The sequence below is a fragment of the Dermochelys coriacea genome, chromosome 4 (genome assembly GCF_009764565.3).
Source record: "Dermochelys coriacea isolate rDerCor1 chromosome 4, rDerCor1.pri.v4, whole genome shotgun sequence".
Lineage (NCBI taxonomy): Eukaryota > Metazoa > Chordata > Testudines > Dermochelyidae > Dermochelys > Dermochelys coriacea.
Genome location: NC_050071.1, coordinates 46,091,731 through 46,105,460, shown reverse-complemented (window position 1 = coordinate 46,105,460; position 13,730 = coordinate 46,091,731). Strand labels below are relative to the sequence as shown.

The following is a 13,730-nucleotide window of genomic DNA, read 5'->3' as shown; positions in this document are numbered from 1 at the left end:
CTTTAACTCAGCTGTTTGTTTCATTGGGGAAAGCTTTCTTTGATTGTCAGGAAATAGAACATGTACAATGGTCTTTCATAAACACATACAAGCTCTCCAGAGTACAAACAAAACAAAACAATCGTGGACTTTGGTAAATGTGTTGCAATTTTTAACCAAAGAGATGAAGCCTATATGAATAGGCCTGCATATAAACTAGTGTAACATGATTTGCTTGTAATCTGTCATGTACAATACAGCAATTGCCACTCATTTCACTTACTCTGTTGCAACACTGGAAACTAGATTATTTTTAGACATGCTTTATACACAACTGTTTTCAAAGCCCACTGCTAAATTCCTTGAATGGCAGCCAAGGAGTTGGGTGAAAAGCTACAAACCTACCTCACCCAGATCAGCACATTGGGCACTGGCAATTCGAAGCAAAAAAAAAAAAAAAAAAAAAAGAGCTCTTCCTTCATGACGCATCATCTTTGTGCCAGGGTCAACAACAATTAAAAACACCTTCACCAGCAGAAGTGAAATGTATCTGTTCTGTAGTTCAATACACTATTTCGTTTCTGTTCAAGTGCTTGCACATGTCCATTCCAATGTAGGTGTGTGCGTGCCCTGCACAGTTGCTGGAATGTGACATCCTAGTGATATCCTTCGGGTCGGTTCTAACATGCCCTGGTGCCTCCTGCTCAGAGCGCCAGTATAAAGGTCCCTGCCGAGTCTGCACCTTTTCAGTTCCTTCTTACTGCCTGTGACAGTTGCTGGAACTTCCCTCATTGCTCGGGCAATCTTTTCCGATGGTTTCCTTCTTTATTTTTGTATATATAGTTCTCGTTGTTTAGTTAGTTTGGAAGTAGTTTGGTAAATTTTGTAGTTAGTGTATTTTAGACATCTCTATACTTATTGGAGACACTTGTCTCTTCCCTGACAGGGGTATGCCTTTTGTCACTGGGCTTTAAGCTCTGCTCTTCCTGTGGCAAGTCAATACCATTGAGCAACTCACATTCAAGTTGTCTCAAGTAGGGGAATCTCACAAAAAGGATCATTGTCAGATTTACAGGAGTTCAAGCCCACAGCAAGGCTGAAGGTCCTCCTGATAGAGGCAGTCCTGAGACCAGCGTAGGAGCCATGATCGGACTTGCCACTGAGCATCTCGGCTTCAGTACGGAGCGTGCCTCCTGCCAGTAGAGACCCTCAGCACTGCTCCTCCTTCCTCTTAGCATGGATGACTTACCACTTCTATGTCTTTCCCCCCATCCCATTAATTCACAAGGTTCTGTCAAAGATCAAGCAGGACCATGCCCGGATCATCCTTACAGCCCCAGTGTGTCCCAGACAGCACTGGTTCACCACCCTCGTAAAGCTTTCGGTGGAGCCCCCAGTCAGGCTCCCACTACACATGGACCTGTTCACACAGGACCATGGCCAGCTACTCCATCCAAACCTCAGCTCTCTTCACATGATGTCCTGGAACCTTCATGGCTGAACCCTGCAGAGCAAGCATGCTCAGAGCAGGTTTGTAGAGTCCTACTGCTCCGTAGAAAACCCTCTACTAGGGCAACATATCTGGTGAAGTGGAAACAATTCTCCATCTGGTCTGAATGCAGAGTTCCAGTTATGCAGTCCTAATTGCATCTTGTTTTGAAGTATCTTCTACTCTTGAAACAGACAGGCCTGGCCCCTTCTTCAACCAAGGTCCATCTGGCAGCCATTTCAGCCTTTCATTCCAAAGTTGACAATAAGTCGGTTTTCTCAAATGAAATTATAATTTGTTTTCTCAAAGGCATGGTGTCAAGGTTCCTTCCCCACTCCGAACTATAGGGTACAGATATGGGGACCTGCTTGAAACCCCCCAAGCTTATTTTTACCAACTTAGGTTAAAACTTCCCCAAGGTACAAACTATTTTTCCTTCTGTCCCTGGACTTTATTGCTGCCACCACCAAGTGTCTAACAAATATAACAGGGAAAGAGCCCACTTGGAAACATCTTTCTCCCCAAAATCCCTCCAGGCTCTACACCCCCTTTCCTGGGGAAGGCTTGATAAAAATCCTCACCAATTTGCATAGGTGAACACAGACCCAAACCCTTGGATCTTAAGAACAATGAAAAAGCAATCAGGTTCTTAAAAGAAGAATTTTAATAGAAGAAAAAGTAAAAGAATCACCTTTAAAATCAGGATGGTAAATACCTTACAGGGTAATCAGATTCAAAACATAGAGAATCCCTCTAGGCAAAACCTTAAGTTACAAAAAGACACAAAATCAGGAATATCCATTCCATTCAGCACAACTTATTTTATCAGCCATTTAAACAAAACAGAATCTAACGCATATCTAACTAGATTGCTTACTGACTTTTTACAGGAGTTCTGACCTGCATTCCTTCTCTGGTCCGGGCAAAAGCATCACACAGACAGAGGACCCTTTGTTCCCCACACCCTTCAGGTTTGAAAGTATCTTGTCTCCTCATTGGTCATTTTGGTCAGGTGCCAATGAGGTTGTCTTAGCTTCTTAACCCTTTAGAGGTGAAAGGGTTTTTCCTCTGGCCAGGAGGGATTTAAAGGTGTTTACTCTTCCCTTTATATTTATGACACCTGGAGAGGGTATTCCTTCAGATAAAGGTCCCCCCCGGTACCTAAACCTTGTCCTGTTGAAACTGATGAGTCCACCATTTGAGCCACTAGCAACATGCTCACTATTGCACCTCTCCAGGAAGGTGGCCTTTTTGGTGGCCATTATGTCAGCGAGAAGTGTTTCAGAGATTCAGGCACTTACCTCACAACCCCCCTATACAACTTCTTCAAAGATAAAGTGCAGCTACACCTGCATCCAAAGTTCCTCCTGAAAGTGGTTTCTCAATTCCACTGCAGCCAATTGTTTTTTTTAGCAGTATTCTATCCCAAGCCACATGCAGGAAAGAACAACAACGACTATCCTCCTTGGATGTCAGATGGGCTCTGGCATTTTTCAGAGGACCAAGCCATTCTGTAGATCGCCACAGCTTGTTCAGTGCGATTGCTGAGAGAATGAAAGGACTCCCCATCTCCACTCTGAGGATTTTGTCTTGGATCCCATCGTATATCTGGGCGTGTTATGACCTCACAGGTGTCCCCCTTCTGCCGAACCTCACCACCCATCCCACAAGGTCTCAGGCCTCTTCAGCAGCTTTCCTAGCTCAAGTTCTTATTTAAGATATCTGCAGGGCAGCAACTTTGTCCTCGGTACACATGTTCTCAGTGCATTATGCCATCACCCTACAAGCCAGAGACAATGTCTACTTTGGCCATGCAGTGTTGCAGTCAGCTTGCCCTTAAACTACAAGCCCACCTCCTGTGCAACTGTTTGCAAGTCAGCTACATTGGAATGGACATGTGCAAGCACTTGAAGAAGAAAAAATGGTTACTGACCTTTTGTAACTGTTGTTCTTCGAGATGTGGTGCACATGTTCATTTCAAGACCACCCTGCCAGCCCCTCTTGGAGTGGTTGGTAAAAAGAAACTGAGAGGGTGTGGGCTCAGCATGGTCCCTTAGACCAGCAGTATGAGCACAGGGCACCAGGAGGATACATCACTGAGGGAAAAAATTCCAGCAACTGTGCTTGAGGCATGCAAACACCTACATTGGAATGGACATCACATCTCAAATGAGTGCACCACATCTCAAAGAACAACAGTTACAAAAGGTTAGTAACCATTTTTTCTCTATTACAGATAATAGCTCATTTTTAAACATCTGGAAAGAGTTAAGATGCACTTCATAAAAATCACATTTTGATACAATTGTAACATTTACACAGAAGCCAAAATGTTGCAGTGTCCAAGGTAACTGCATTTTGATTAGCAGCATATGCCTTACAGGTACTTAGAGCATCCAGACACAAGTACTGAGGGCACTGAGATCTGAGATATTATTCATCAGTCCAGCCACTCAAATTGCAGCAAGTTGGGCCAAGTCGCAATGTAGGAGTGAGGAAGGAAGCAGAGGTGTGGTGGTCAAGCAGCACTGACATTAGGAGTGCAGTTGGTAGTATGGTTGAGAGACAGAAGGAATGAAATGTACTAGCCTCTCAAGGTCATAGTCCTCCACAGTCCTCCAGTATGTGGGAAAGTGATCCCACAGTAGTGACCGAATGTTCTCACCCTTTGTGAACTGAGCTGCTGATTTTAGTCTAATGCCTAGTGTGCAAATATCCATAAATCCCACTATTCCAATTGGCACTATTTACCACCACTAGTGGCAGTCAAAGGCTAAAAACTGAATGGGCATGAGGAATGAGTTATTTCCTCATGCTAATGGGTGGTCTTTCCAACACAGAGCAGGCAACACTGGGAAGCCTACTTTGCTGTTATCCTACTACACCTGTGTGTAGTTAGAGGATTAAAAACTCTAGGGCTGTCAATTCTGCACCTTACATGAGCATTACAAAAATTCCCTTAACATGTTAAAAGATAGATGGATCTCACAGAAAATTGGATTAATCCATCCACTTTTTTGTGAACCTTGGGAAATTTGCTAAGTATTCGAATATTTGTATGTTAGTTGTCAGTGAACAACAGTTTTAGCGTCTGCCTCTTTTTTAAAAAAAATTATTAAATTTTGAATAGGAATATGGAGTGAAGTATTTTGAAAATTTCCCCCTGAAATTAAACTGAATTAGCAAAAAAGAATGATAAACATATTTATGTTCTAGTCAATTGCATCTGTATTTGTATACTTGTATGGTGGGCATAATGATTTAAAATTTATTTTTCATTTATAATATAGTAGCACCATTCGCTTCAGTCAGGGTCAATGCCCCGTTGCACTAGTGCTGTACAGATAACAGAAAGATGCAGTCTCTACTCCAAACAGCTTACAAACTAATTTAAAACAAGATTCAAAATATGTTTTGGGCAATCAGAAAGAACGGGGAAGAGAAGACAGGGTGAATATGGGACCACATGGTGACATAGGTTAGCTATTGCACAGCTTGATGGTTTAGGTTAGTTCTGCTTGACTACGAGACTTCCCATACAGACAAATGAGGACTTGGCCTCAGTCACTCCCTTTCTCACTTCCTGGATGGACTACAACAGTGCCATATACCTGGACATGAAGCCTTCAGCACTTAGGAAACTCCAGCTGGTACTGAATGCTGCAGCACACCTCCTCAGCAATACTACCATGAACATACCTGTGTTAATGGTGTCTGCCCCAGCATGCTCCCTACAGGTCGAACATAATGCTTCAGGTTCTCCCAGCCTCAGCTTTTCATCACCAGGGTTTTCTGTCTCTCACCTGGGAATTCATGTGGCTCAGCCCTTTGGCTAAGTCATATCTCAGTTCAGACCACTTCCTGGGTAACACAAGTCACAAACACAAGGTTTTTCTGCCCTGCTTGGGCTCTTCTTTTGGCCACCCTCTGGGCTCAGTTCCTCCAGTCCCTCTGGGGTACCTTTAAGTCTCTCTGGCTCTGGGATGGAGTCCTGACTCCCAGCCTGCTTCCCTGGAGCCTGTCTCATAGTTTCAACCCCAGTATGTTACCTTTACACCTTCCCAGCTCTGGGATAGGGCCCTGACTTCCAGGCTTCCCTAGCATCCTTCCAAATGCTCCTTCAGGGTCTTCCATAGAAGCACAACTTGTTTCTTGTGGTTCCTCCCCAAACTAAGATTTCTCATCCCTTTTATGAAGCCCACATGTTTCAGGATGGCATTTAACCCCAATTAGTCCTGCCCCCTTAGGCTGGAAGGCAGCTAATTCTGGAATATGTGGGACTAAGTGAACAGGGCTTCCCCCTTGGACCTTAAAGGAGCAGACCACCCTGTCACAACATCAGACCTGCCCTCTGCTCTGTGCACTGGCTTCCCATAGAAATCTGAACCAAGTTCAAGGTCTTGCTTCTTATCTTCAAAGTACTCTATGGCCCAGGCCCAGGATACCGAACACCTGAAGCCCCTGAATAAAGACTGTGGTTGATAACTTTGCTTCTCATGCATAATGGAACTTTCTACAATAAGTCCGAATAAACTTATCTATGCTTATCTATGTGGGAGACTGAACTTTCTCTAGGGCTGGTCCAAGTCTATGGAATGAACTTCCACAGGAACTAAGGACCATCACAAACCTCATCATTTTCTACTCTAGTGTGAGGCACCATCCTTTGATTTTGCCTTTGCTAACAAACATATAGCAACATGTATAATATATAAAAAATTCCAAAACAAAAACACTATGCTGTACACGTCTTCTCCTGGATGGGAAGGATAAGAGAATAAATGTGTGACAGATGTTAGTCATGTCACTTAAGGTACTTCAGGAAGGCACTCAGGTACTATGATGATGAGCGCAGTATAAGAACCTCTACAGAATAGAATCAATATATTTTGAAAACGCTTTTTTCAATCTAGCCTTTATTAGTTGGCCAATTTCTGTAGGTGTCATAGGAAAAGGGAGTTATATAATAAGAGACAAGAGCAGTCAAGTAGGGAGGGGAATAGTTATGAAAAGCAAAACTTGAAAGACCTTAATGTGATCTGGTAGAAAACAGGGAGACAGAAGAGGGATCTAAAGAAGGAAGTGACATGACAAGAGATGGCCAAACAGTTTCTGTAGTTTATGCAGATCCTGGGATTTACAAAAATAATGTTTGTCTTAGGAATTAACTGGATTGTTCCAAATACAATAGCAGATATTTTGAAGAAGAAAAAATTTCTGGAAGATCCTCTGTTGCCCCTCCCTCTCACAAGGTCTTCACTGCAACCACCAAATTCAAACGACAAAAGCCGAGACTGGGCTGTGTTATCAATATGCTTTTCATACATTTCAAGAATAAAATATAATCATTTCTAGCAGTGGACAACTTCAGATAAGTTTGTTTGCCAAATTTTCTTGCCTTCTTGCTTGGCTACAGTCAGAACAAAGGGTTTTTTGTTTATTTGGGAACTCAATTGTAAAGATTCCTCACTCTCTTCCAGGGGAACAGTTATTCAGAGAGTCCTTTGTTAAAACATTGGCAGCACATCACTATTGCAGGTGCAACCAGGCAGTTAGATGCCTAAGTGCTATAAAATACACCCACAATTATTTCTGGCACAAAATTGCTGACACAGCATGAGAGGTAACTTTTCAAAATCTAGCAGATTGTCTCCTTTTACTGCATCCACACAATTTCCTTTAATGCTACACATACTTCTTTAAAAAAAAAAAAAAAAAAGACAATGAACTGACATTGCCATTAGCAGATTAAGCAGGCACTACAGCACACTTTGATACTATATTGTTATTTCTCTTTTCAGAAGCTCAAGGCATTCCAAAATTCAGTGGACTGGTGACATCAGAATCATCTTTGATTCACACTGTTTGCAGGAGAAAGTCTGCTTTGTGAAAAGAAGGTAACTCTGTTTCTTCAACCATGACCTGATTACGAAACTATACATTATATATATATTTTTATTCCACTATAACAAATGGATTAGAATTTTTAAAAAAGCATGCTTACCTTATCTTCACCAACATATATCCTTATAGCGATGATTACTGGTGTCACAAGCCAAGTGCATTGAACCAGAGGTCAGTGTCTCGAGAGCAGGAACCGTTAAGGAAAGAGAATCAATTATGTTTATCAAGACAATGAAGGAGGGACATTGTTACTCTAAAAGCCTCTCAATGCCAACTGACAGAGTTCACTGTACTAAACAGAAACTCCTATCAGGCCAGACAAACTCACTACACCAAACATACTGCTTTCATGGTATTTATCCAAAAAGAGTCATGTGTCATCCCTAATATAGATTTATATGATTCTGATCTTCATAATCATTGTAAGATGTATGTACAAATGAGATTTAAGGAGTTGTGTGTACATACTGAAAATGTGTGTTTGAGTCTGTGTCCCATGCAGGGTTGACAAGCAGGTTTTGCCAGACATAGGAATGTATAGTCACCTGTCTGCCTTGGTTCACATGTAGAATAAGCATTGTAAGCCAACACCATAGGAACTCATTTGCATACAAAGTCAACATGAAGCCAGCACACCAGGGAACACACCACAGAGATCATTCTAACTCCTAGGATAAAACAATGACTTTGGGGAATATAAAGGCAAAAAGACACACCTTTGTCCATCACTGAGGAAGCAAAAAAGACAGTGATTTTTACATTCATGAAAGGGGATCCCAGCTACTTTGTTTGGAGATGCTGGGAGATTGGTTTAGGTAAAATAAACTACTTAAGATAAGGATTTTAGCCTGTTAAAGTTAAGTTTAGACTCCAGGAAGGGTGATATACTTTGTTTCATGAGTGGTGGATGAACCACGGGCTCAGGGAGGCTAGCCACCGGCCCAGCCCTTCTGTCTGTATTAGAGGTTATAATGATTGATGGTTATAATAATGTAGTACGTATTAAATATATTAATGTATGATTTGATTTCATCCTGCCAACCACCCTTTTTGATTTCAAGGCAGGAATAGACCAGAATAGTCCTTATGGCTGATTATGGTCACCTTTTGTTTTAGGATAAGATTTCATTACAGTATTTGCTATAAGGGAATTTGGGAATGGGAATTTACAACTATAAAGATGGGGTGTTTTGCCATGAAACTCTGGGTACAATCCTGCAAAGCTTCAGAGCATTGGATTGTGACCGACAGAGCCCAGCTCCTCACTCGTGCTCAGTCTAACTGGCCATTAGATTGACTCGAGGTACGACAGACTGGTACCTATAAAAACCATCTGCAGGACTTGCGTGTGTGTGTGTGGTGTAATTGAATGTATATGCTAACTATTGTATTTTCAATAAACGCAGCTTATTGCCTTTTTCCCTGAAAAAGATCCCATGTGCTTCTTATAAGCATAACAACAGCTGAGCCAGACATGAGATAGTAGCAATGTGCTTCCAGTCAGGCCAGTAATATATTGCTACCTCCCCAAGAGCAAGGGGGTGAGACACTCACTTCCAAGGGCTGCCTGTGCAAAGGCATAGATAGACAACAATGTAGCCCATTATTAAGGATTTCCCAATCATGCAGTTGACAGTGGGGTGTAAGTGCTTTATAAACTATGAAGGGTCAGATGGTTGGGAACACAGAGAGGAAGTACTGGATACTGTTGCTCCTGAACAAGGGAATGGGCTGGCCAGTTACATCAAAAAATAAAATGAACCAAAAATCCAAATGCATTTTGGTAGCAGGTCTCTCACCCAGCTCCCTAAACATGCAAGCCCGCTTGGATATCTAGCTAGGTGCTAATAGAGTCCTCATTACTACAGTATCTGAGTGCATCCCAAGTATTTAAGAATAAAAATAGTAATCATAGTACAGTATTTCTCTTTTTTTCATTCACTGCCTGTGGGAGAAATAGCTTGATTTGTGCTTTGTGCATGTGTTTGTGTGTGTGCCCACGTGCGAGATGGAGAAAAAGTGAGCATGAAAGCGCACACTGAATAAATTAGAGGAGTTTTGCATTTAGTTCCATGGTAAGTCCAGGATGATTCCCTCCATCCCTGCAGCTTCTTGGGGGTGGGAGAGGAATATTTGAAGATCAACTATATCAAGTACCTCAGAGAGGCCCAGCAGCATGCACAGACTTTAAAACTAGAAAGGACCACTATAATCATCTGGTCTGACCTCCTGCATAGCACAGCTATAGAATTTCACCACAGGATTCATGCATCAAGTCAGTAACTTGTGGTTGAGCTAAAGCATATCTTTTAGAAATACAACCAATCTTGATTTAAAGACTTCAAGTGAAGGAGAATCCACCACATCCCTAGGTGAACTGTTCCAATCATTAATTGCTCTCACTTTAAAATGTGCATTTATTTCTAGCCCAAATTTGTCTAGCTTCAACTTCCAGGCACTGGCTGTTTTTATGCCTTTGTCTGCTAGATTAAAGAGCTCTCTAAGATCAGAAATCTCTTCACCATGAAGGTATGTTGGGTGTGGATGTACTTCCCTTGTGCATAGACAGGTAGTGGTCATCCAAAGCAACATATGCCATGGCCTGAAGCCTGTTTTACAAGGATCTACCTGTAAAGTGACAAGTAGCGCTGGAGAGAGTTATTTCGCTATCTTCTTGATTAGCTTGCTTAGAAAAAAGGAGATTGGACACCAGACAGTAGTTCAGAAGGCTCCCTCAAACAACAATGGCTTCATTGGTTGGACTACTGCTTGCTTTAGGGTGTGGTAGATGCTTCAATCAAAAGAAGGTAATTAATCTGTTAGTCTGTGTGTTCTCTACTCTTTTAGCATCTAGGAAGGGCAAAGTCACAGATAATGGTCTCAACTGCAATCGATGCTTCCATGGCTTTCTTATGTGAACGAGCCACATTCTTGCAAGGAAGGCATTGTGTTTCCTCCCTTGTCTTTGCTTTATTATTCTTGGTGCCCTGACAGGGCATCTCAGATGTGGATGATCTTCTCTGTCAAATAAGAGGATAAATCCTCACAGCAAATGGTACTGGTTTTTGAGGTTGAGTGGAGGCATGTAGGGTTTAGGAAGCAATCTACAGTCCAGCCACATTCTGTGAGGCATGGCCAAAGAGAATTAGGATCTCTTTACTATCCTCATTGCAGTAGCATAGATTTGCAGGAACTCCTTGTATCTGTTTATAAAACACCACATTTGCCACCAACACTGTGTGTGTTTTCTCACTTTTTCTATCACAGGTCATTTGAAAAGCATGGTGGATCTGTGTGGGTGGAAGAGGGTGACTTAGGGCTAGAGGGCTTGCAGCACTAGGAAAATCAAGGAGTGATTTTAGTGCTTGACTAATTCATCTGTTTGTTAATATCTTGGCCAAGCAGTCAGCCCCCAAAGAGGAGATTAACACAGCAGGGTAAAGTGAACCACTGTGCCTCCTGCAAGAAAGCAACATCTCAGGATGGTGCCTATATACCAAAGTGATGGCCTAATTAGAAATGGAGGTAGAGGAGTAGGAGGAATAGCTAAGGGCAGCTTGGAGGATATGGATTACATGAGGACTGGGGAGGGTGCTTTGCATACCTTGTTAGGTAGAGGCCAACTGAATATATGAACTGTCTGATACCTACATTAATCTGAACTCATGGAAATTCTGCCATTAGAAACATTCACCCATTTCAAAGATCTGGGTCTGGCGCTGATTGAAAATCAGCACATTAAAAATGCAAAAAATACAGTATGGATCCTCTAGATCAAAATCTCTGTTACCTACTGTCAGAATTGTCAGCTGCTTTTAAACTCCATTAAAAGTTTTGGAAAGCTGACAAAATAGAGTTTTCAATCAAAGCAGATTAAAAACAGGATTAGAATTTGCCAGCAAATTAGCTTTAAGGATAAAAGTAGAATTATTTTTCCTTAAATTGTGATGTACAGAGCTCTAGCTTTTAAGAATAAAACATTTTTGGTATGAAAAAAATCAGATGGGCATTGGCAACTCCATGTATGCCAAGCTTTGGCCTGTTATAATACAGACCAACCAAGATGATCAAATCCTGAAAAGTGAGTTTTGTGAATCATAGAAGTATAGGGCTGGAAGGGACCTCAAAAGACAATCTAGTCCATCACACTGGGCTGAGACAGTACCATGTATACCCAGATCATCCCTGATAGATATGTGTCTAACCTGTTCTTATAAACCTCCAATAATGGGGATGCCACAGCCTCTCTTGGAAGCCTATTCCAGTGCTCAACTATCCTCATAGCTTGAAAGTTTTTCCTAATATCTAACCTAAATCTCTTTTGCTGCAGGTTAACCAGATTACTTCTTTACCAGATTACTACCTTCAGTGGACATGATGAAAAATTGATCACCATCTTCTTTGTAACAGCCCTTAATGTATTTGAAGACTTGTTATGTCCCCCGCCACTCCACCCCAGTCTTCTTTTCTCAAGACTAAACATGCCCCATTTTTATAACCCTTTCCTCATAGGTCATATCTTCTGAACCTTTTGTATCACTGAAATTCTCCAGAGACAAATGAAAATCAAGATGTTGAAAATAAAAGCAGTGATAAGCCACTTTAGATACAGTCATAAGTGCTCCATTTGTCTGTTCAAACTGCTTCATAAAATTTGGAGAATTATGCTGAAATTGACAGGATTCAAAGATTATGACAAGAACCTAAGGAAACATCCTGAAAAGAAGAGTTTCAACTTGATACAATGTGTAATCGCTGAAATATCAAACCTGAAAAATTAGCTATTGTAATAATAAAATATTTTAAAGCAATATTGTATTGTCATAAACCATTATTAAAAAATGAGAGCACTATGTCCTGAACATGCTCATATTCTGAGATGTTTTTTAAAAGTTTTGTTTGGTCTTGTCATCTGTATTTGCTATGTGTTCACATGTTGAAGTGTTCTCCAACTGGTTTTTGAATGTTACAATTCTTGACATCTGATTTATGTCCATTTATGCTTTTGCGTAGAGACTTTCCGGTTTGGCCAATGTATATGACGGAGGGGCATTGCTGGCACATAATGGCGTATAGGACATTGGTAGATGTGCAGGTGAACAAGCCCCTGATGGTGTGATTGATGTGGTTAGGTCCTATGACAGTGTTCCTTGAATGGACATGTGGACAGAGTTGGCAACGTGGTTTGTTGTAGGGATAGGTTCCTGGGTTAGTGTTTTTGTTGCGTGGTGTGTAGTTGCTGGTGAGTATTTGTTTCAGGTTGGGCGGCTGTCTGTAAGCAAGGACTGGTCTGTCTCCCAAGGTCTGTGAGAGTGAGGGATCGTCCTTCAGGATTGGTTGTAGATCCTTGATGATGCACTGAAGAGGTTTTAGCTGGGGGCTGAAGGTGACGGCTAACGGCATTTTGTTACATTCTTTGTTGGGTCTGTCCTGTAGTAGGTGACTTCTGGTACCCTTCTGGCTCTGTCAGTCTGTTTCTTCACTGGTTTCAGAGTAGCAGCTGTGTTAATCTATATTCACAAAAAAGAAAAGGAGTACTGGTGGCACCTTAGAGACTAACAAATCTATTTGAGCATAAGCTTTCGTGAGCTACAGCTAACTTCATCAGATGCCAGTCTCTCAGTCCCTTTCCCATGGTTGATGCACGATGTTGTACCAGCTCACACCTCCTGGTACCGTCGGTGGCCGGTGATGTGTTCGATGTAGATGTCCCTGGACCATCGGATTGTGTGCAAGACCATGAGGCGCTGCATGAGCCATGCGTACCATCGACCGATCCTGCAGGTCCGCAGCACACGCTCGTTGCAGGGGTCCCAAGCGCCCAGGTCTCCGACAAACAGGGCATCCATCTGCACCTCGTAGCCCTTCGCTCTCAGGGTGTCGGCCAGGGGGGCATATTTTTCCAGCTTATGAGCTTGGGATTCACGGAAGGCCGGGGTCCTGTTCTCAAAGGAGACTGTGATGTCGATGAGGATGATCTTTTTCTGGTCCTCATCGATGACTACCACATCAGGTCACAACTGGCTGTCCGTCCCGGGGATGGTGGAGTTCACGGTGACCTCCCCCAGGCACGGTGCGATGGCTTTCACCAGGCGATTCTGGATGGCGTTGTGGTGCAGCTGCCAGGCTCTGGAGTGGGGCTTGCAGCTGCACAGGACGTGGGACAGGGTCTTGCTGGAGTAGCCGCACTTCCTGCAACGCTTGTCTCGGTTCCCGTGGCGGACGGCTCCGTTGAGCGGGACGCAGTTGAGCCGGGCGTGGTGGATGAACCACCAGTCGGTGAAACGGGTGAAGCTGCCCCCGGCAAGGAAGTGGTTGCTGGCATCCCACTTGCTGGTAAGTTCAAAGACTTTACCCT

At 42.6% G+C, this 13,730-nt stretch overlaps 1 protein-coding gene and 1 long non-coding RNA gene across 2 annotated transcripts in view; one reads left to right on the top strand and one right to left on the bottom strand.

Moving 5' to 3' along the window:
- JADE1 (jade family PHD finger 1) overlaps nt 1-7,489 on the bottom strand; it is a 96,471-nt gene extending 88,982 nt beyond the window's left edge. The window contains exon 1 of the mRNA XM_038398128.2: nt 7,473-7,489. The gene's annotated coding sequence lies outside the window, so the exon portion shown is untranslated. The remainder of the gene's footprint in view (nt 1-7,472) is intronic.
- Nucleotides 1-12,164, top strand: part of LOC122459955 — a 28,677-nt gene extending 16,513 nt beyond the window's left edge. The window contains exons 3-4 of the long non-coding RNA XR_006280949.1: nt 7,273-7,365; nt 11,703-12,164. This is a non-coding gene — a long non-coding RNA (uncharacterized LOC122459955). The remainder of the gene's footprint in view (nt 1-7,272; nt 7,366-11,702) is intronic.
- The last annotated feature ends 1,566 nt before the right edge of the window (nt 12,165-13,730 follow it).